Raw genomic sequence first — 22,960 nt, 5'->3', positions numbered from 1 at the left:
AGAAATTTCTCTATTCAGATAATTTTTAAGCTATTGTGCACTAAGAAAACTATTAACGTGTAAAAATATGCAGGGGAAATGGACAATGAACCATAAGTGTACCTCTTTGACAGTAGAAAAAGTTAGGAGGTATGCATCTCCCCTTCAGTGACACACATGCAGCCCTGTCTTTGGAGCACCCCTGGCGAGCAATGTGCAACTCATATCACCCCTTGCCACTTCCATGCAGTGGGTACTCCCAAGTGTTGGCTCCCTAATAGCTGAAGCAGGCAATCTTCACCTGTAACTTCAGTCCTTCTATACAGGCTCTTTCCTCCTGACCTCAGCAGTGACATCAAAGAAGGGCTGCAATATTCCCCTGTTCAGATATCTCCGTAGAGCAGCTTCAATGCAATGTGTCAATTTGTTTTGCAGTTTTGCCACCACAGTCCATATGAATTATAAGGAGGCAACACCTACTCTTAATCATGAGGTGCTGGAGCACCCATGCTGCCTGGGTTCCTGACGGTGTGGGTGGGGAGGGAGTTGCTTTTAAGGTGCGTATGCTGCCCCACCACCTACATGACCCTTGGGCCAATTTCTCACCCCCTTGTTTACTACCTAGTTACTCTTAAGACGGGATTCATGCTAGGTTCTCTCTCTCTTCTTAGTAGTAAAGGTGCCCATATGTAGTGCCCTGGAGCAGGGGTACTTTGGTGTATGGACGTTTCTAGTTTTCAGGAAGATGAGGAGCCTAATGGCCAAACACACCCCTTAGACCTCAAAGAGAGACACTCATGAGTGCAACGGACCCTGACAAATCTAGGGGCAAGTGTGCCCACAGAACCATAAAGAAGGTGCCATGCAATGCCGGCCCAGCCTGATGACTGGTGGTATACTGGCTTCACCTGCACAGGTAACGCCATCCTGAGGCATCATGGGATAGAAACCAAAAATTCAAGTTTGCATGTGCTCTAAATTATACAGGACGCTGGGCTGCAGGGAAATGAGTACAATGTGCATAAAAGAAATCCTGAGTTTGATAGACAATCAGGTGGGGGGTGCAATGATTAAAGTTTCTGCTGGGGGGGTCTTCTTTAAGTGGCCTCCTATGTGTTTGACTCCTCTGGAGAAAACATGCAGCGTCAGCTCAGTTCTTTCTTTCCCGGAGTGAGCATTTATTTTTTTAACAGCTCCATCCATTAGTATGATATTTAGGAAGGTCATGGACTAATGTTTGCTGGTGACAATAATGGATCATAATTACTGTCACTCAGCAAAGATCAGTCTTCAATGCAAATTCTGCCACCAAAGTTGTCATTTTATCTTTAATCCTGACCTGCCGCATTTATAACAATGAAATGTCCTGATGACAGCTTATCAAGCAATTTATAACATGGGCGGCTTCAGAATTGACAGGGAAGCCATGATGATTACAATCTAGCAGTCAATAATGTTCATGATATAGCATGGTGGAGTGCAATGTCATATTCAAGGGTGCACCTAGCCTTTCTGCTGCCTGAGGCGAAAACTGAAATGGCGTCCCCCCCCCATGCCAATTTCTTAACCTAACCCCTTTGCCACAATGAAATCGCTCATTGCCCCCCTCTTGCCCCTACCTGGTGCTGCCTGAGGCGATCGCCTTACCTGGCTTCATTGGCGGTGCACCCCTAGTCATATTCAGGCACTGCGGCACATGGTGGCATCAGACCGCAGCTTAGCCTAAACCATTGGTACGGCCACAATACATAGTAACATAGGGGCACATTTATTAAGACCGGCATTTTAGATGCTGTTCTTAATGACCCCTATAGCAGGTGGTGGATCCGTCAAATTTATGTAGAGGCGTCGGCCTCTCCATAACTTTGGCGCATCCAGCGCCAGTTCTAAGTGTAAGACAGCTTCCGATCTGCCTAAAACAGACATAGAAAATGGTAAATGAGACGGGCCCACCGGCCCACCCACGCCCACAATTTTAGACCTGGAATGAGCGAGGCGAAGTCGCAGATAGCGGCACAACTAACAGTTGCGCCATCATCCGCCTGAAATATGCCTAATTTAGGCGTATTTCAGATTAGTAAATGACCCCATATATCAAACTAGGATACCTTCAAAGACGACCAAATATGATAACCACTGAATATTTAATACTTGTTGCAGCCACTTAAATGACTCATACCTCCACAGTATATAAAGGTGTATTCATTCCACCCGTTTCCACCAATACTTCCACGTTAGGTGCTTCTCTGAGTCTCTGACCACTTATACCAACATAAGTGACCAGGGGCGGATTGGGAATTAAAAGTGACCCTGAAAAAAAACATAAAGGTGGCTCCATGTTGCAGGTAGGTCCAAATTGACAGAAGGCAAGGCAACATACCTCCCCAGCAGAACCAAATACCACAGTGCAGCACAAAATACTGCCACCTGCTGAACAGTATTCAACTGTATCGCCGTCCTGAAGATGTCGATACAGTTGAATTCAGTATGGCACCTGTGGCTGCTGGCTAGGTGCATAGGAGAGAATCATTATGTAAATGGAGCAGGCGCACCCTGGGTAGCATTACCAGGACTAGAAGATGTTAGAGATCGTGTGATTGCCCACAGGTCGATACAAGGCTTGCCATTTGACGCAGAATGATCATACCAAAGCTGGCAGACATAAAAAATATGCATAAGCTATGCCAATAAAACATTTGTGGAACAAACAGTAATATACATTACAAATCTCGCCATCAGTCAGCACCCCTGCCCATCTATACTATATATAGTGATAAAGGTCTAATTAATACTGTTCACCTGTCTGCTGACATACTGGTTAACTTCTATCGCTGTGCGACAGAGAGCATCCTAACCAACTGTGTCACAGTTTGGTATGGGAATTGTTCTGTTGCTGTCACGGTATCTCCCATGTCAGAGGTTAGAAAATCTGGGAGACTGGATGCACGTAAGGGGTTAACTGACAGTCTCTCGATTCTCAGTGTTGTTTGGTAATGACCACACCTCTTGTCAGGTGCAGCTCGTGGTCATTACTGCATTCCCTATTTAGTTTGGTCTCACACTTTATTCCATGCGGTTGATATTCTCTGCTTGGATTTGGAAGAGTTGGTCGGTGGACCTTTCCTGTGTTCCTACTCATCCATTTTCTATAAGATAAGTTGTTCTGCTCTTTGTATTTGGTTGTTCCCTTGTTCTTGTTGTTACTAGGCCTGAGGGAGACGCTGGTTCATTCACCAGGGAAGGAACCAGTTGTCTCATTCCCTGTCACTACCTTTAGGGCATTTTTGGGCTCTAAGGGTTTAGGTTCCGGCATATGTATTTTCCCCACCTTCAGGGTCTATACATACTGTCAGGAGCCAGAGCCAGGTTTAGGGGTTTCCTAGGAGGTGACTGTACCCCTCTCCCTAGTCTTGAGGCCTAGTTCTTTGTCTTCTCCCTTCAGTTGTTATTCTGGTGTCCCTCCCCTTCCCATTATTCGTGACAGTTCCTGACTGCAAGGCACTGCAGCGGGTGATGAAAACCGCCCAACGCATCACAGGGACTCCACTTCCTGCCATTGAGGATGTTCACAAGAAGAGATGTCTACGCCAGGCATGCATCATTCTTAGGGACTCCTCTCATCCTGCCAATAAACTCTTCCAGCTCCTCCTCTCAAGAAGGCGCTACAGGACCCTTTAGACTAAAACCAGCAGGTTTAGGAATAGCTTCTTCCCTCCAGCTGTCACCCTACTGAACTCAGTCCCCCGCTGAACCTTCCCATCCACACTCACTTCACCCTCTACACTCCTCCTCCCCTCCATCCCTCCATGATCACTGGACCATGATCATGACTGTCATTCATTCTCAACATTCACTGTAAGTTCACATTGGTTACTGCTATAGTTTGGAACACTTGCTATAGTTGGGATACTTGTTCATAGTACATCTGTTTACTTGTTCATAGTACATCTGGATATTTGCCCGTTTGTAAAGCAATATAAAACAGTTCATCTGTATATATGTGTCACAGGGCGCCGATGGGGCGCTCCTTCTCTCCAGCATCGCCGGCGCCCTGCAGTGAGATCGGAGTGAGGACATGCGCGGCATACTCATCTCCAGAGTAACAAGGGGCGGGAAGGACCAAGCAGCGCACGTCTCTCCAGCGTGGCTGGTGTCCTCCGCTCCCATAGTAACAGGGATGAGTCTGAGCGCTGAGCTGGGCACTCGGCGCTCAACTGGATGCAGGAGAGCGAGTCATGTGACGCTGACCACGTCACATGACTCCTACTCCTCACTATTTAACAGGCAGCCTGCTGGCCACAGGTTGCCTGTGATTAAGATCCTCACCTAGTGTATACTGCTGCGTTATTTCCTCAAATTTTTGGTATTGACTCTCGGCTCGTGTTTGACTCGTCCTCGTCTGCTCCCTGTGTTTTGTGGTAACTCCTGGTATTGACTCTCGGCTCGTGTTTTGACTCTTCTTCGCCCGCTCCTTGTATCTTGTTGTTATCTCCTGGTTTGACTCCTGGCTCATGTTTAGACTCGCTGTGTCTGCTTCTTTGTTCTTCTGCGACTTCCTGGTTTTGACTTTTGCTATCTGACGTTCCGTATTGTCTGTCTTGTTTGTCCATCCCGCACTTACGTAAGTTAGGGACCGCCGCCCAGTTGTGCTCCGTTTTCTAGGACGGGTAAGTGCAAGTAGGCAGGGACAGAGGCGTGGGTTGCAGTCAGGGGTGCACTACAGCTGGGAAGGGGGCCCGCAGCGGCGGAAGGTCACAGAGAGCTGAACGCTTCCATTGTGGAAGCGTTCATCTACCTAGTCATCTGTATCGCCGTCTTCAGGACAGCGATACAGATGGCTGTGCTGTGGGGCAGGGGAGGGAGAGGCACAAGGCCTGCAGCCTATCAGAGGCCGGTGCAGGCAGCGCGATGACGTCATTGCGCCGCCTAAGCCGTACAGCGCGGGACACAGGCCGGAAGAGGCCTGCATCGCAGCGGAGGTAGGTAAAAGTGTTTTTTTTTTATACCGGACTATCTGTTACTGGCACATGGGGGGGAAGGAGAGAGGCACTTGTTACTGGCATATGGGGGGGAGGCACTTGTTACTGGCACATGGGGAGAAGAGAGGCACTTGTTACTGGCTCATGGGGGGCATGGAGAGGCACTTGTTACTGGCACATGGGGGGGAGGCACTTGTTACTGGCACAAGGGGGGAGGCACTTGTTACTGGCACAAGGGGGTGGGGGAAGAGAGGCACTTGTTACTGGCATATGGGGGGGAGAGGCACTTGTTACTTGCACATGGGGGGAGGCACTTGTTACTGGCACATGGGGGAAGAGAGGCACTTGTTACTGGAACATGGGGGGCATGGAGAGGCACTTGTTACTGGCACATGATTGGGGGGCATCTATGGGGGGCACTTGTTACTGGCACATTATTATGGGGCACTATGGGGGCTTCTACTGAGGCCACAAAGAAGGGGTATTTTATATGGGGGGCTCTGTGTGCTACTAGTATAATCAGGGGTATTATCTGGTTCTGCAGTATAGTATTGGGGAGCACAGCGGCACAGTATTGAGGGTAGTAGGATGATCTGTCCAGAAGATGGGAGGATGATGGAAAAATGGTAAACTAAGATTTTTTTTTGTTGTCAAACTGCAGAGACGGAAAATGGCGACAAAATGGTGGTCTGGTCTGAAAGGAGAAGACGAGGACAGAGAACATCTACATCAAAGGAGACCTCACTGGATGTAAGAGGTATGGAGCGCTGAATTTCTGTAGTGATGGGATCAGGGGCGTAACGATCGCGGTGCTACCGTGGGGTGGAGGCGGGATATAGGTGTGGCTAGAGGCGGAACATGGGCATGGCTGGAGGCGGAACTGGTGGGGCCTGGAAGTGGGCCCTTGATCTATTTTGCCCGGGGGCCCTCAGCCCGCCCCTGGCTATAGGGTTAAGTAGCCATCTTAGGAAGGGGATCCCAACAACCTCCCGGGGAAACGGTCTTTATCCTCTAGATCCATTGGGTTTCTATTCTTAGAATTTTAATGTCCCAGTCTCCTTTCCTCTGCGGTTCTTGAACTGCTTCCAGGGCAATTAAACTCAGGACATTAGGAGTATTATTGTGATGATCCTTCACAGGTCTAGCGACCGGTTTATCTCCCTCCTACTTTATATCCCCAATATGTCCCAGAATAAGTGTACGAAATTCTCTAATTCTCTAATCTTTTTTTCCAATGTACAGTAGATTACATTTACAGGCACGGACATAGACTAGCCCTCTGGTTTTACAGTTACAATAAGACCTGCTCTCATATCTCTTACCAGTATTTGGATGGATAAAGAAATTACCAGTTTGTATATATTTGCAGGCCTTGCATCCACTGCAGAGGAATGTCCCTAAACTGTATCCGGATAACCAAGTATGATCCTGACCGGGGAATTAAAAAGGCTCTTCACTAATCTATCCTTAATGTTTGTTCCCCTTCTATATGCGATCTGAGGTCTCATACTCAATGAGTCATCCAAGTCGGGATCTGTTGTCAATGTACCCAGTATTTAGAAATAATTTGTCATATGTTTTCTGCCTGAGAATCAAACGTCCGAATAATACGCAAATCATTGAAGCCCATTATTTGTCTGTTGGATCCCTGTCCTCTTAACTGTTGGTCCCGTGGCCTCCTACTTGCCCTCTTATATTCTTGTTTAATAGTGTAACCCGAGTAGCCTCTACCCTGAAACCTCAGGGCCAATGCCCTAGACTCATCTCTAAAAGGCAATTGTGTCTTAGGGTGCATTCACAGGACCGTAAGTGTTTTGCAGTGTGCAAATTGCGGATCCGCAAAACATGGAAACCGGCAGTGTGCGTTCCGCATTTTGCGGACCACACATGGCCAGCGCTATATAGAGAATGCCTATTCTTGTCCGCAACCGTGGACAAGAATAGGACATGCTCCATATTTTTTGCGGGGCCGCGGAACGGAACAACGGAAGTGGACAGCACACGGTGTGCTGTCAACATCTTTTGCAACCCCATTGAAATGAATGCGGATCCATTTATATGGTTGTGTGAATGCATCCTTACTCTGAGGAATTGCAAGGATGAAAACTATTCCACTGTAACAGACTATTGCTTGCCGTATTCTTACGGTACAGAGTAGTTTGAATACTGTTATCTGGTCCCTTAAAGATACACAAATCCAGAAACTGGAGATAATTATCCTCTATCTCATATGTAAATCTCAGATTAATCTGATTTACATTAACATGTCTTACAAACTCAGAGAAGGACACCTTACTCCCAGACCAGATAGTTAACACATCGTCTATATATCTGGTCCAAAGGGCAATGTATTTCGTCCACTCAGCATTATCCTCCTGGAAGACCATCCGGTCTTCCGACCAGCCCAAGGTCAGATTAGCATATGAGGGGACAGAATGGCTCCCCATCGCGGTCCCCCTGAGATGGTGGTATATTTTTCCATCAAAGAGAAAAAAATTGTGTCTAAAAGTAAATTCCAGAAACCACACAACAAAGGTACTATGTCCCCTTAGATAATGAGATCTCATATCAAGAAAAAATTTGCACAGACTCCAATCCCACTTCATGTTGGATCGAGGAGTATGAAGCTTCCACATCAATACTGGCAAGCAACATATGAGGCTCCAAGAAAATCCCATCTAATTTTTTAAGAGGTCTGTAGTATCTTTTGTATATGACAGAAGGAACACAACAAACGGTCTCAAAATGTGATCAACATAAATCCCCAGGTTCTTGGTTAAACTATCAATACCCAACAAAATAGGCCAGCATCTAAGAGGATGTCCTTCTTTGTGTATCTTTGGCAATCCATAGAAGGTTTCTGTTTGGTGGAAATGTGGTAGCAAGAACGGCAACTCATTTTTGGATAGTAGATTGTGATCTAAAGCAGACCTCAGAATGGTGCCTAATTTGCTACAATAAGCATTAGTGGGGTCCTCTTTTAAAATGGCGTAGTTGGTCTTATCACACAATACTTGTAAACACATCATCCTATATTTCAGCACATCCATTAACACCACATTACCCCCTTTATCCGCTGGTTTAATCACAACATTGACATTCCTCTCCAGCTGGATAAGTGCTTCCATTTTACCTTTTGTGTTATTATGTTGGATACTTAATAGATCCTCTTGGATGGCCTCTAATTACTGAGCCCAGAAAAATGGCAATGTTGTTATCATCACCTTTCGGGGGAGTAGTGTGCTTTTCCTTTTTAGCTTTGTAAAAGGTCCGATATGGGATTCCCTAGCACCCTCCTCTTCTAAGTCCATTAAGTCCCTAAGACAATCGAGGTCCTCTGGATCCAGGGTTAGTTCTCTCCCCTTACGTTTGTTACTCAAGGAGAACAATTTCCTCCATCGTAGTTTTCTCACAAAGAAATGGAGGTCCTTGACCCCGTCAAAGCAATTAAACTGTACTGTGGGAATAAATGACATGCCTTTGTTAATCATTAATATCTCATTAGATGTCAAAATACTCAAGGACAGATTTATGATTTGTGTTAGGTCCTTTCTCTCCCTCAGAGAATATCCTGTTCTTACCAATGTGTGTTCCAAAAAAGGCTGCGACAAGGTAGAAGATGATGATGTAATAGGTTGAGGGTGCTGACTTTTTTTTGGAAAAGTCTGGGTGTTCTCTGAAGGAGAGTGTTCGCTTAATCTGGTCCTCTAGTTTTTTTGTGGATTCAATCATTATTTTCTTCCTAAACCAAGATAATCATAAATCTCAAAGAATTATCTGTTGCCAGTAATTCCCATTTATATGGTAATGCTTCAGATCTCACCCTTTCTGCTGGCACAATAATATAGTTATTAAGGGATTGTAGTTCCCACCAAAATTTAATATATGTTTTATAACAATTATATACTTCTTTGAATGAGGTTTTCATGGATAGATACTGCTACCGAATTTCTTGTTACGGTTTCATGTTCAGAGAACACCTCCTCAGCTTCTGATAGCCGGGAGTCAGCATCAACGTTAGTATTGAGGTAACTTTCCATCACTCAACCTCGTACCACTCAACAAATCACAGAACTGGTTTTCACACCACCAGTTTGGCCCGATATATAGAGGATTAGAATTGGTATTTAAACAGTCCTCCTCATCATGCTGTTCACATTTTGACATCATGAGACACCTAACAATTGATCAACAGTACCTTGCCATTGTAAGGCTTTAAGCAGGATGTTCTCAGACGGAAGTGGCCACTGAGCTTAGAGTGTCACAGAGTGTCATCGGCAGGTTACAACAGAGATACAGAGAGACTGAAAGAGTCACAGAAAGGCATAGAAGTGGACGTCTTTTGGCCACATCCCACACTGATGACCGCTTCATTGTGAAGAATGCCCAGTGGAACCGGATGATGAATGCCACACAACTCCAGGCACATTTAAGGGTGGCAAGAGGCACCCAAGTGTCATGTCAGGCCATTCAAAACCATTTACATATGCGTGCTAGACGACTTTCAAGGGTACCTGACCACAGGCGTCATCATTTTGCATGGGCCAGGGAGCATCTAAGCTAGACGAGGGACCAGTAGGCCTCATTGCTGTTCACTGATGAAAGTTGATTTACGCTGAGCAGAAATTATGGCTACCAATGATGTTGGGGCCATCGAGAGTGCTATGCATCAGCCACTGTAGTCACCAGATGAGTCTTTGGTGGTGGTGGTGGTGTTACAGTGTGGGCAGGTGTGTCTAGTCAATACAGAACTTCCCCATACTTTGTGAATGGTCCAGTGACAAGCCCAAACTACTTGAACAACATCATTAATCCAGTCATTGTGCCTCTGCAGGAACAACACAGGCCTAATTTCATCTTCATGGAGGACAATGCACCAGCTCGAGGGAACAGCTGCTGGAGACTGGGTACATCTAATGGAGTGGCCTGCACTTTCTCGAGACCTATATCCCATTGAAAACCTATGGGATCAGCTGAGTCACCTTGTAGAGGCTTGTAACTGTACCGCAGAACCTCAATGACCTGAGGTCCGCCCTTCAAGAAGAGTGGGATGTCATGCCTCAGCAGACAATAAGTCGAACAGCATGAGAAGTTGTTGTCAAGCTGTAATTGATGCTCAAGGCCAAATGACAAGTTATCGAGACACTGACATTTTTGTGGGGACATACCCACCATTGCTGCTTCTACTTAAATGCCCAACTTTCATGATATAATATTACTGGAGCGTGAACTTTCTATGTTTTCCATAAGTTTCACCCGAAAGCCAAATATCCCTAACTTTTTGTGAGTAGTGTAAATATACAGTATACTGTCCTCTGTAGTTCATGTACAGTATACTGTCCTCTGTAGTGTATACTGTATATACAGTATACTGTCCTCTTTCATGTTAATTACTTTACTCAGTTTAGTGTAATTTTCAAAAATTTATATTTTACTGTGTAAGCCTTCTACAAGATCATTAATAAATATATTGAAGAGAATAGGGCCCAATACTGACCCCTATGGTACCCCACTAGTGACAGTGACCCCTCCAATACTGACCCCTTTGATAACCCACTAGTGACGGTGACCCCTCCAATACTGACCTCTGTGCTACTAGTGACCCCTGTGTCACTACTGACGGTGACCCCTCCAGTACTGACCCCCCGAGGTACCCCACTAGTGAGGGTGATCCAATCTGATTATGTACCATTAATACCCACCCTCTGCTTTCTATCACTGAGCCAGATACTTACTCACATACAGACATTTTCTCCCAGTCCAAGCATTCTCATTTTATGTACTAACTTTTTATGTGGCACAATATCAAATGCTTCGGAGAAGTGAGCGAAATTAATATACAGTTTATCCACAACAGATGTTAGGCTTACTGGTCTATGGTTTCCTAGGCTATGTTTTCTAACCCAATATTGGCATTACATTTATTTCTGTCATTATAGAGTTCATCTCAGAAATAAGTGTCTGTCTATGATATTACTTTATTCTCCTAGGATATGGGAGTGTATGCCACCTGGATCCGGTGATTTGTCTATTTTAATATTTTTAAGACACCACTGCACTTCTTCCTGGGTCAGACAGGGGAGTTTCCTTTTCCACTCTTCATTTCATCTGAAATGACTTACCTTCTGTGTTCTAGTACTGCTGTAACCTGCTCTGTCCACTAGACCATGGACAGAACTGTGAAGTTAAAGTGCCAGAGCTACTCCCAACAACTGATTGGGGGGGGGGGAAGGGAGTCAATCTCACCCCAATCAGATATTGATGGTATGTTGATGACCGGTCTCCTTGCCTAATTAATGCCTGAGATAGGTAAAGCTGCACTGACACAGTGTGTGGTGGAACAAACTGCACTGAGACTGGGAGTGATATTCTGTGGTAAACTGTGAAAAACGACACATTTTATCGAGAACTGTGACTAGAGAGAGTCCTGCTAAGTGTAGCATAACCAGAAATAGTTGCAGTGGAAAATTAGAACAGTCTGTTTGCTACTCTTATAACTGCCAAGCATATTGCCTCTGCCAAGAAGTAAAACTGCAAAGTATAGTGCCTCTCTCAAGAAGTGTAACTGTCAGTCATAGTGTCTCTGCCAATAAGTGTAACTGTCAAGCATGGTGCTTCAGCGAAAAAGTGTAACCACCCAGCCTAGTTTTTCTGCCCAGTATCATAACTATCAAGCATAATGGCTCTGCCAAGAAGTGTAGTTGCCAAGCATAGTGATTCTGCCAAGAAATGTTACTGCCAAGCATAATGCCTTATCCAAGAAGTGTAACCAGCTAGTATGGAACCTCTGCCAAATAGTGTAATTGCAAAGCATAGTGCCTTTGAAGAGAACTATTGTACTGTAACCATTAAGCCTGTGTCCTCTGTGAAAGAAAGATACTGTCACCACCAGTAACTTCAAAACCGAGTGAACATCTGTTTATGTTAAACCTGTTGTGTTTGTGTCAGGCACTGTATTATGCCCATGTAGGGCTCAGAGTCAAAGTCATAGGTCAATGGCCAATACAACCTTTAAGCTTATATGACACAGCCGTTCATGAGTGGCATTCTAGACTGTCAGCCATGGATGTCTGCCATATTTTCCTCAATTTATCAATATGTTCTTGTTGATATAACATACCAGTTTGTTAGTCCAAGTCCAGTTATCATAGTCCTATACGCTCCCGGTATATTGCCCTAAACAGTAAACACATGGGTCTATCCCTGGCATATACTGCAAATGAGGTTAGAGTCACTTCTTTGCCTGACTTTCCTCTACTTGGGGCACCGCTTTATGAAAAAGAGATGAGAAACCACTAACAATGAGTACTCAGGCCTTCTATTCATTCATGATCCATTTCACCTGCAGTGGCTGTTGCAGGAGGAACAAGCAGGGATTCCTTGGGAGACACTCTCATCTTATAGAATTTGCATATACTTTTCTGTGGGCAAAGTATGGAGGCATCTACCTGGACCTGGAGATGTGTGGGACACTGTATAGTAGCAACAGACAAAATGTGTTTTTTTTTGGGTTTTTTTTAAAGAAAAAAGTTGTATGTCAAAAGTAGGTCATTGAATGAGAAAAAGTTTAAAAACAAAAGCTGAAGCGCCGGAGTAGCGGGTAGCTTTGGCACATTGTTCAAGCCGAGCTATCATTGAAATAAAATGATGCATCTGAATCCCACCGGTTTCTTTATCTTTTGTGTGTTGTCTGTGTATTTGTGCAAGGATATTCTATGCTCAATGGATAATCTAAGAAGAAACAGAGATCTTCAATTCAAAAAGGCGCCTCCTGGAGATTCCTTCCAACAATCTGTAATCAGAGGCTATTCATAGACAGAATACAATCAAACGCATTTCAAGTTAAACACTGCCGCAGTCATTTCCATGCAAGGAAAGTAGATGACTTTCTTTATGCACCAACATCTTTTCAGCGCCATTGATTACACTGGGTCTAGTACCATTTATGTATACCGTCATTCACACAATTGTGTTAAAGTTTTTTTTCTAGTAAACTTACATAATTAAATCAGCTCCCACTTATTTATAACCTGCTCTAGAAAAAAATCTGAACTGTAAACTGAGCGCTTGCTACTCGAATAATGAATAAAAGTAAAGACATTTTTGACAATTGTGATATAAGAAGCAAGAGTTTTAGATTGCGTAGATTGAAGTTTCTTTTTCTAGGGTGTATCAGACACATATGATTTTACAGTTATTTGTAATGTGCACAGCTATCTAAATGCTGAATTAACCAACTTTAGAAATATTCTTCATTAAATTTTCTACCATGTTGCTTCTGCATAGTGTGTGCAAGTCCTTCACCTAGCTTCTGGTGCTGCAAAACCTTCTGTAAATCCAGCAATGCTGTGCTCCGGTTTCTGACAGCTCTCTCTGCTCTCCCCCTCCTTTCGCTCAGTGTTAGGCCCCTTTCACACGGGCGAGTATTCCGTGCGGATGCGTTGCGTGATGTGAACGCATTGCACCCGCACTGAATCCGGACCCATTCATTTCTATAAGGGCTGTGCACACGAGCGGTGATTTTCACGCATCACTTGTGCGTTGCTTGAAAATCGCAGCATGCTCCTCTTTGTGCGTTTTTCACGTAACGCAGGCCCCATAGAAATGAATGGGGTTGCGTGAAAATCGCAAGCATCCGCAAGCAAAAGCGGATGCGGTGCGATTTTCACGCACGGTTGCTAGGTGACGATCGGGATGGGGACCCGATCATTATTATTTTCCCTTATAACATGGTTATAAGGGAAAATAATAGCATTCTGAATACAGAATGCATAGTACAATAGCGCTGGAGGGGTTAAAAAAATAAATAAAAAATTAAACTCACCTTAATCCACTTGTTCGCGCAGCCGGCATCTCTTCTGTCTTCTTTTGTGAGGAATAGGACCTTTGATGACGTCACTACGTTCATCACATGGTCCGTCACAAAAGATCATGTGATGGACCATGTGATGAGCGTAGTGAAGTCATCAAAGGTCCTATTCCTCACAAAAGAAGACAGAAGAGATGCCGGCTGCGCGAACAAGTGGATTAAGGTGAGTTTAATTTTTTATTTATTTTTTTAACCCCTCCAGCGCTATTGTACTATGCATTCTGTATTCAGAATGCTATTATTTTCCCTTATAACCATGTTATAAGGGAAAATAATACAATCTACACTACAACTAAGCCAAACCTGAACTTCTGTGAAGAAGTTCGGGTCTGGGTACCACAGTCGGTTTTTTATCACGCGCATGCAAAACACATTGCACCCGCGCGATAAAAACTGAACATCGGAATGCAATCGCAGTCAAAACTGACTGCAATTGCGTACCTACTCGCGCGGGTTTGCCGCAATGCACCGGGACACATCCGGATCTAATCCGGACACGCTCGTGTGAAAGGGGCCTAAGAGGCATATAGTAATCTACCACGGGCTGCTCCATGCATGTGTATTGGTTCCAGAGATGAGAAGATCGTGACGCAAGAGCACTGGTAAGAAGATCTGGTGGAGCTGCACATAAGGATGGCGGGTGGACAGCACGAGCACTGTAGCAGAGGGTGCTTTTATGAAGTTCATTAAATTGTGAACAATGCATTTCAGGGCCAAAAAGGCCCTTTTGTCAGGTTTAGCTCTGACAAAAAGGGCCCTTTAGGCCCCGAAATGTGTTGTTCACAATTTAATAAACTTCCTAAAAGCACCCTCTGCTACAAGTGTCATGTCCACCCATCAGGCTTTAGATAGGTAGAGAAGCAAACACCAGGCAGGGAGCTGGGGGAAGGCAGCAGGATCCTGGACACACAGATCCAGCATGTATTACTGGGAGAAATGCCTCCACAGGAGAAAAGTCTGAAACTAGGAGCAGGTAAACTAAATATTAGGGGCTCTAAAAATGAATGAAGGGGTGAAGATTGCAACCTGAAACTTTTTCCCACAACTTTGGATGCGACTGAGGTACTCAGCTGGCCTCTGGCTTGCCTCTAGATGACTGATTCCCTGGAAAAGTCTAAGGGGAGAGAAATCAGACTAGATGGAAGTAGAGGGGGGTGCGGTTGCTATCAGCAATAGCATATCTAATTGGCTTGGCAGCTATGCCCTCTGCACCCTGGCATCCCAGCTAATTCAACCTACTGCAGGATTAATTGCCGAAGCTGGCAGGAATGACACATGGTGCTGAACATCGCCCAGGAGATTTGGACCTCTGTACCCCAAAAAACAGCTTTGGCTACTATAAGGCTATAAATTAAGAAATTAATTGGCACCAAATAGTGGACTTAAAGGTGTTTTCCCATCTGAGACAATGTGGGCATATTGCTAGGACCCACACCTACACTGAGAATGGAGCGGAGAAGGCGGTGGCCACCACCAAGAGCTCTCCCCATAGTAGTGAATGGGAGTGCAGCACGCTTGCGCGGCCACCGCTCCCATTTTTTATTTTTTTGGGGAACAACGGAACTAGGAGAGCCAGCACTCGACTATTTTTGGTCGCCCCATAGAAATGAATGGAGAGTGGCTGCACATGCGCAGTGTGCCCTCCACAACTTTCAGGGCTCCGTTCTTGGTGTAGGTGCGGGTCCCAGAGGTGGGACCTGCACCTATCAGACAATGGGGGCATATCCTAACGATATGCCCCCATTGTCTTAGATGAGAATACCCCTTTAACACTTTTTTACTTTATTTTTTAAATATATCAGGGGTCAGTACAGAGATCTCTCCCATCATCTATTTATCCCCAGCACTGTGACTGTGACGAGGGGACATCCTCTGCGTCTGGAGGAAAGAAGGTTTGTACACAAACATAGAAGAGGATTCTTTACGGTAAGAGCAGTGAGACTATGGAACTCTCTGCCTGAGGAGGTGGTGATGGTGAGTTCACTAAAAGAGTTCAAGAGGGGCCTGGATGTGTTTCTGGAGTGTAATAATATTACAGGCTATAGCTACTAGAGAGGGGTCGTGATCCAGGGAGTTATTCTGATGCCTGATTGGGGTCGGGAAGGATTTTTTTCCCCCAAAATGAGGAAAATTGGCTTCTACCTTTACAAGTGTTTTTTGCCTTCCTCTGGATCAACTTGCAGGATAAGGGTCCATTCACACGTCCGTAGTGCATTGCGGATCCGCAATACACCCGGCCGGCACCCCCATAGAAATGCCTATTCTTGTCCTCAATTGCAGACAAGAAAAGGACATGCTCTATTTTTTTCCGGAGCTGCGGACCGGAAGATCGGGGCCATTCTATGGAAATGCGGATGTGGAGAGCACATAGTGTGCTCTCCGCATCCATTTAGTCCCTATAGAGAATGAATGGGTATGCACCCGTATCGCACAATTGCGGAACGGGTGCAGACAACACTTGCGGACGTGTGAATGGACCCTAACAGGCTGAACCGGATGGACAGATTACTATGTTACTATGTTATTTATTTTACTCACACATAGCAATAATATGTTCTGCAGCGCTTTACATTTACCTGTATCAATAAATTTACGTTTTCATATTCACGGTGACTCGGGATATAATATTTTCACTTATTTCCTTTTAATGAATTTCCGCCAGGGTGATATATAGCACGGTCTTAAATCTTTAGGAATTGCCATTTTGCTAAACCCTTAAGCCACTGCACCCCCCCCCCCCCCCCCCCCCCCCCTCCGCAGTATTGGATTTTGCTGAGAATAATGATTTGTTTTCCAAGGGAACATGAACACCATTCTTCTTGTCACGTCCCTTTCATTTGTAAAGTGCTCCTGACCTCTATGCTTCCTTCTCTCGTCTCCTGTCCATTAGAATATATAGCAATACTATCAATCTGGCACTCTTTCTGAACAGCATATTGCTCAATGTATTTACACCAACCAACTGGTATAAATACAATGGCAGACCTCCCCACACCCTATTTAGAGCTAAACTCCTCTGATTCCCTTCATATAGCACATGATAAAACTGCCTGCAGTCGCCACTAGGGGGAGCTTAGTGCATAGGAATTTATATAATTACCATTGAAGGTAATGGAAGCTGTAAAAAAAAATCTCTTTGCACTGAGCTCCCCCTTGTGGTTCAAAATGCTCTGCAAAATTTATGTTGCAAACAGAAAAGTCGAGACCCGGGGTTTACTCCTCCACTCTGCCTCCATGTTAGGTATGCTACTGGTTCCGGGCCTTGGCCCATCTGGGATTTGGAGGACAGGGAGGTGAGATTTATTTACCAGCAAAATCAAATGGCAATAAGACTGTATGAAATATCTCATTTTTCAAGGACCACCATGGTCTAGGGAGCTAAGTTTTCTCAAGTACCAGAGGCCCTTAACATACTATACAATTGTAGTGTCAAGGTGCGGGAAGGGGTCAAAAGGCTATACACAGGCCAATAGGTGGCACTAGAGAGACAAGGCTGTTCCTTCTGCAGAAAAGCTATGTTGCCTATATTTTCCTAGAGATTATTGCCTTAAAGGGGGTTTTCCAGTTTATAAAACCCATTTCCATTTTGGGATAATAGTTGGGGGGTCATCTGTTTAGGATCCATATCTCTTGGCAAGAGTGGAGAGCAGTTTTAAAGAGTGTCTCTCTCTCTGGAGGACCCGCCCTGTCCTGTATTACACAGACAACCCAATGATATGAGTGGACACAGTGTAATACTTCATTTCTCCTTTGGTGGTGCTGTAGGGAAACTAAACACTTACACGCTGGCTTTGTAAGTGAAATTTAGTGCGGCCGCGGCTTTAGGCCGCCACTCCGCAATCCTCATCGCTGCCTCCCATTGAGATGTATGGGAGGCAGAAAGGGCGCGGCCATCGGCGGGATTTTGAGAAATTTCTGTGCAACTGTCCGCGCCAAAATTCTGCTTAAAAAGCCGCTGTGAGAACGTCCCCTAACTGCCACGTTTTGCCACAGATCACAGCTGATCGTCAAGGGTCCCAGCAGGAGGACACTTTGTGATCAGTGTACTGTCATGGGACCCTTCTAAGGCTACTTTCATACTTGCGTTGTTAATTCCGTATTGAGATCCGGCAGAGGATCTCAATACCGGAAATTAAACGGATCCGTTTTGATTTTGCACATCAGGATGCATCCGTTCCGTTAGGATGCGGTTGTGTGAAATCAAAATGGAAAAAAATGGATCCGTCACTAAATACATTCAAAGTCGATAGGGTATCCGTTTTTTTGTGGCTCTATTGACTTACATTGTTTTCAGTGTCGGATCCGTTTTTATGATCGGACACAAAACCGCAGCTTGCAGCGGACACAAAACGGAACGCTGCCGGAACGGGAGACATCCTGATGCATCCTGAACGGATCTCTTTCCATTCAGAATGCATGAGGACTAAACGGAAACGCTTTTTTTTCCAGGAGATCCTCTGCCGGGTCTCAAAATCGGAAAACTACAACGCAAGTGTAAAAGTAGCCTAACGAGTAGGGACTGTCCAAAGCTGAGAATCCCTTTAATATCTCTCGATAGCAAGATCCTCAGGAAGCCATTGTGTCAATTAATAGAAACGTCCCTCACTTTAATGCAGCTGCGAAGACAGTAATGTAATCGAAACGGAGTCTGAAAGACGTATTTTCATTACTTGTGCCCCATAATTATGATTAAAAATGTCCTGATCAAATTGAACATAAATTACATTTCTGATGCATTTCACAGACAGGAAATCTGCTCCTCTTCCTCTCCGTAAACACAGATAGCAATAATCACTTTCTAAGCATTTTCCGAAATTCTTCCATTATGTCTAATTGATTCCAAGAATCGAATGCATAGAAATGGGTGGCCATACTTTAACCCCTTGACTACCAGCGGTATGCTGGAAGTCGTCACTTTAAATATTGCACCAGCAAGCACAGCAGCCGCCATATCCGCCACCCTTTATTGTCTATGAAAATGCAAAAACGAAAAATCCTCGTAAAGGGGATTTCCCACAAAAAAAAAAAAAATCTACATTTTTCAAACCAGCACGTGGATCTGAATACTTTTGTAATTGTATATATCTAAAACTGTAGCACAGCCACAGTTAGTCAGTCAAATCTATCTGTATATGTCACCGCCAGCTCTGTGAGAAGGTCTGTTAGATGTTCTTCGCTACCTCTTTCATGACGTTTTTTGTTTTGGTTTCACTTTCTCATCTCCTTTCCTTCTCCCAGCTGTCACCTATTTGCACTGATTGTCTCCCTTTATATTCCCTCCCATACTGCCTCACTTTGCGGTTTATACTTCTTTCTGGATTGTGATCACTGCTGGATGCTGCTTCTCCTGATTCCTCAGATAAGTCTGTTTCCTTTATTTGTGTTTCCTTGCTGGCTTGATTGTAGGTGACCCTGACTCCGTCCGTATTAAGTGCAGGGAGGCGGTGGTCGTGTCCCCTCACTATTATAGGGTTTTCAGGTGTCACATAGCATAAGGTACAAGGGCATGCAATCGTCTACCATAAAGATCTTTGCATGGGCATAGCAGTCAGGGAGAGCTCTAGAGGTTTTATAGGGCTCACCCATATGCTCCTTAGTTTGGGATCAAGCCAGTCGGATGTTTATTTATAAGTTCCAGCTTTCTGAAACACCATCCGTGACAGTATAGCGCCACCTTCTGTCTGTTCTTTTCCTTATTCCTCTGTTCACCTATCGCTGAAGTGGTCGCATATGCTCAGTTCTATCCTTCAGCTGCCACTAGACGGGATTTAATGTTAGAAGCTGTGACAATTACAGGGAGAGAGCTACAGCAGAAAGGACATGTTCCCTGAGCTGTGATAGGGAGAGCGATGCAGCGGAAAGGACACTCCCCCTGAGCTGTGATAGAGCTGCAGCGGAAAGGACACTCCCCCTGAGCTGTGATAGGGAGAGAGCTGCAGTAGAAAGGACACTCCCCCTGACCTGTGATAAAGCTGCAGCGGAAAGGACACTCCCCCTGAGCTGTGATAGGGAGAGAGTTGAAGCTGAAAGGACATGCCGTTGAGAAAGGGCATTACTCCTGAGCTGTCAGCTTGATATAAATCTAGCAGTGCAATGAATGGGGAGATCTCTGTATCCATGTGAGGTACACGGCTGGTTCTAGCTGTGTTAGAGATTGTCAGGTACTATATGATGTCTGATTTTCATTTATTTTTATTTTTATATTAGTCATAAGATAACCCCTTTAAGGGCTCATTCACATGGAACCATAAGGCCCCATGCCCATATCGCGGACCGCAAATGGCAGATCCGCAATACACGGGCACTGGCCATGTGCACAGTAACTTCAATGGGTCAGTGAGTCTCAAGATATGGGCAAAAATAGGACGTCCTATGTTTTGAGGAGTGGAGGCACGGATCAGAAGCCCACGGAAACTGTCGGAAGCGGTTCTGTGGGCCTTCTGGTCCGTCCCCCTGTACCGTAAAAGATAAGACATGTCCTATCTTCGGCCATATCTTGCAGATCGTGGACCCATTCAAATCAATGGGATCGAATCCGCATTGTGGACCGTGCATTATGGACCGCTATTTGCAGTCCGCAGCACGGGCACTGAGCCCTTACGGTCGCATGAATGAACTCTAAAGGGGTATTCCCATATACTAATGATATCATGAAGATCGTTGGAGGTCCTACCTCCGGGATCTCCACTGATCCAAAAACCAAAGAGACAAATGTCCCTTCAGCTTGATCCCGGCACAGCACCACTCCTGCCCACCCTCTGTGCGAGGAACGTCCGCACACCCCCTTTCAACCCCTTCATTCATGAGAATCTGTCCTGATTGTGTGATGGTCACGCGGGCGTATGGCGTGTTACAAGACACGTCTCTGAGACATGTGCTTTAAGGCTACATTCACAGTAGCGTTGTTGTTTTCCTGTATTGAGATCCATTTAGACTTTTGTCATCGGTCTGCTAGCTGCGGTTTTGTGTCCGGTAATAAAAACGGAAAAAAAACGGATCCAGCACTGAAAAACATGTAACTCAATGGTGACGGATCAGTTTTTTTAGGAGCCTCAAAAACTGGATCCGTCACCATTGGCTTTCAATGTATTTAGTGATGGATCTGTTTTTTTTCCGTTTTGATTTCGCGCAACCGCATTCTGATGTGTAAAATCAAAACTGATTCATTTGATTCCGGTATTGAGATCCTCTGCTGGATCTCAGTACCTGAATTAACAACGCAAGTGTGAAAGTAGCGTGACAGTAACGAGCCCCACACCTGTGTGTCACTCACATAACCAGGACAGATCCTCCAGCTCTGGAACGTAACTGTAAGGCCTCATGCACACAAACGTATTTTCTTTCCGTGTCTGTTCCTTTTTTTTTTTGCGGACCATATACGGATCCATTCATTTTAATGGGTCCGCAAAAAAACTGAAGTTACTCCGTGTGCATTCCGTTTCCGTATGTCCGAAACTGCAAAATACATACGGTCGTGTGCATGAGGCCTAAGGTTGGGGCTACACGGAAATCTTGGCCGCAACACCCGTCACATGACTGAAGATAGCGGGATAGCAGTGCAGTGAATGGGATCTCAGCATGACCCACAATTTGATGCGACTGCTAAACCAAAATCGCAAAATTTCCAGCACTCTTGGATTTCTCTCTTGGAGTCATGACAATTTGCGAGTGGCATTGTGACCCCAATTCAGTTCGATGGCTGCACTGCTACATAGTGATCATTGGTCATGTGACCGTGTAGCCCCACCTTAAGGCTCCATTCACACGTCCGCAATGTGTTTTGCGGATACACGGAGACACGGATCCGCAAAACACGGAAAGCGGCAATGTGTGTTCCGCATTTTGCGGACCGCACATTGCCGACATAATAGAATATGCCTGTTCTTGTCCGCAATTGCGGACAAGAATAGGACATGTTCTATTTTTTTGCGGAAACGGAAGCACGGATGCGGAAGTGCGGATCCGCAAATGTGGATGCGGACAGCACATTCCGTCCCCATAGAGAATGAATGGGTCTGCACCCTTTCCGCAAAATTGCGGAAAGGATGCGGACACATTTTGCGGACGTGTGAATGGAGCCTAAAGGCTATGGACACCATCACAGCATTTTTTTATGATTGCATTTTATTCATTTTGGGCTAAACTTCTTATTTCAATAGGTATTTATTAAAAATGTTCAGCCGTTTCTGGAATACAAGGTTTAAAAATCTGTCTGTTTGCAAGCTGTCACTTTTGGTTTTCTTTAAATCCTGTCATCTGAAGGCTCATGTGTAGCTCTTCTCTTTCATCTGCTGACTTCATAAACACTTATTTAAGCCATGGTCTTATCCATTTGATGAGAATTGAGCTATAATGAGTGTTTATGAGGTCAGGAGATCAGACACAAGAGCCACACATAAGCCATCAGACGACAGGATTCAAAGAAAGCCAAAAGTGACAGCTAGCAAACAGACTGATTTTTAAACCTTGTAATCCAGAAACGGCTGAACATTTTTAATAAAGAACTATTAAAAAAATGATTTTTAGCCCAAAATTTATAAAATGCAATCATAAAAAATGTCCCTGAAGGTGTCCATAGCCTTTAAGGTTCCCATTGGTTGATATATCTCCTGAGCATAGACAAGTTAGCTACCACATACAGAACGAGGATGTCAAGTAGTGAGGGAGCGTTGCCACCATCTTCAGGGCTCGTTGCATCTGAGTAAACTCTGGTTCCATGCATGATCTGTACCTTCAGAACCTATTGTGTTCTGCAAGGGAGGGATTGAATCTAGCTGTAAGAAGCTCTGATAAGATTGTGCGCTCTGATAAAGCGTTGGCTGCATGCAGATGATCGGCTGGACGTAATCAGCAGTATCTGATTCTTCATGAGAGTATGCTGGGATTTCCTGCTAGGAGGAAGGCGAGGGAGCTACTTTATTCACAGTTTGGACTCTAAGCGCCAGTTCACATAACTGATTTAACGCTTAAAAATCAGCACGGAACCCGCATGTTTTTTTTTAACCCCCCAAAAAACGCTCTTTTTTGTGAGGTTTTTGATGGTTTTTTTAGGCCGTTTTTCAATGCATCTTTTTTTTTAACCAAAGGGTGTTCACTCAGTACAAAGCTGCATTTTCAGCTTGTGGTTTTTGTC

Source organism: Bufo bufo, chromosome 2, assembly GCF_905171765.1.
Source record: "Bufo bufo chromosome 2, aBufBuf1.1, whole genome shotgun sequence".
NCBI lineage: Eukaryota > Metazoa > Chordata > Amphibia > Anura > Bufonidae > Bufo > Bufo bufo.
Note: the sequence above shows the minus strand (reverse complement) of the source record.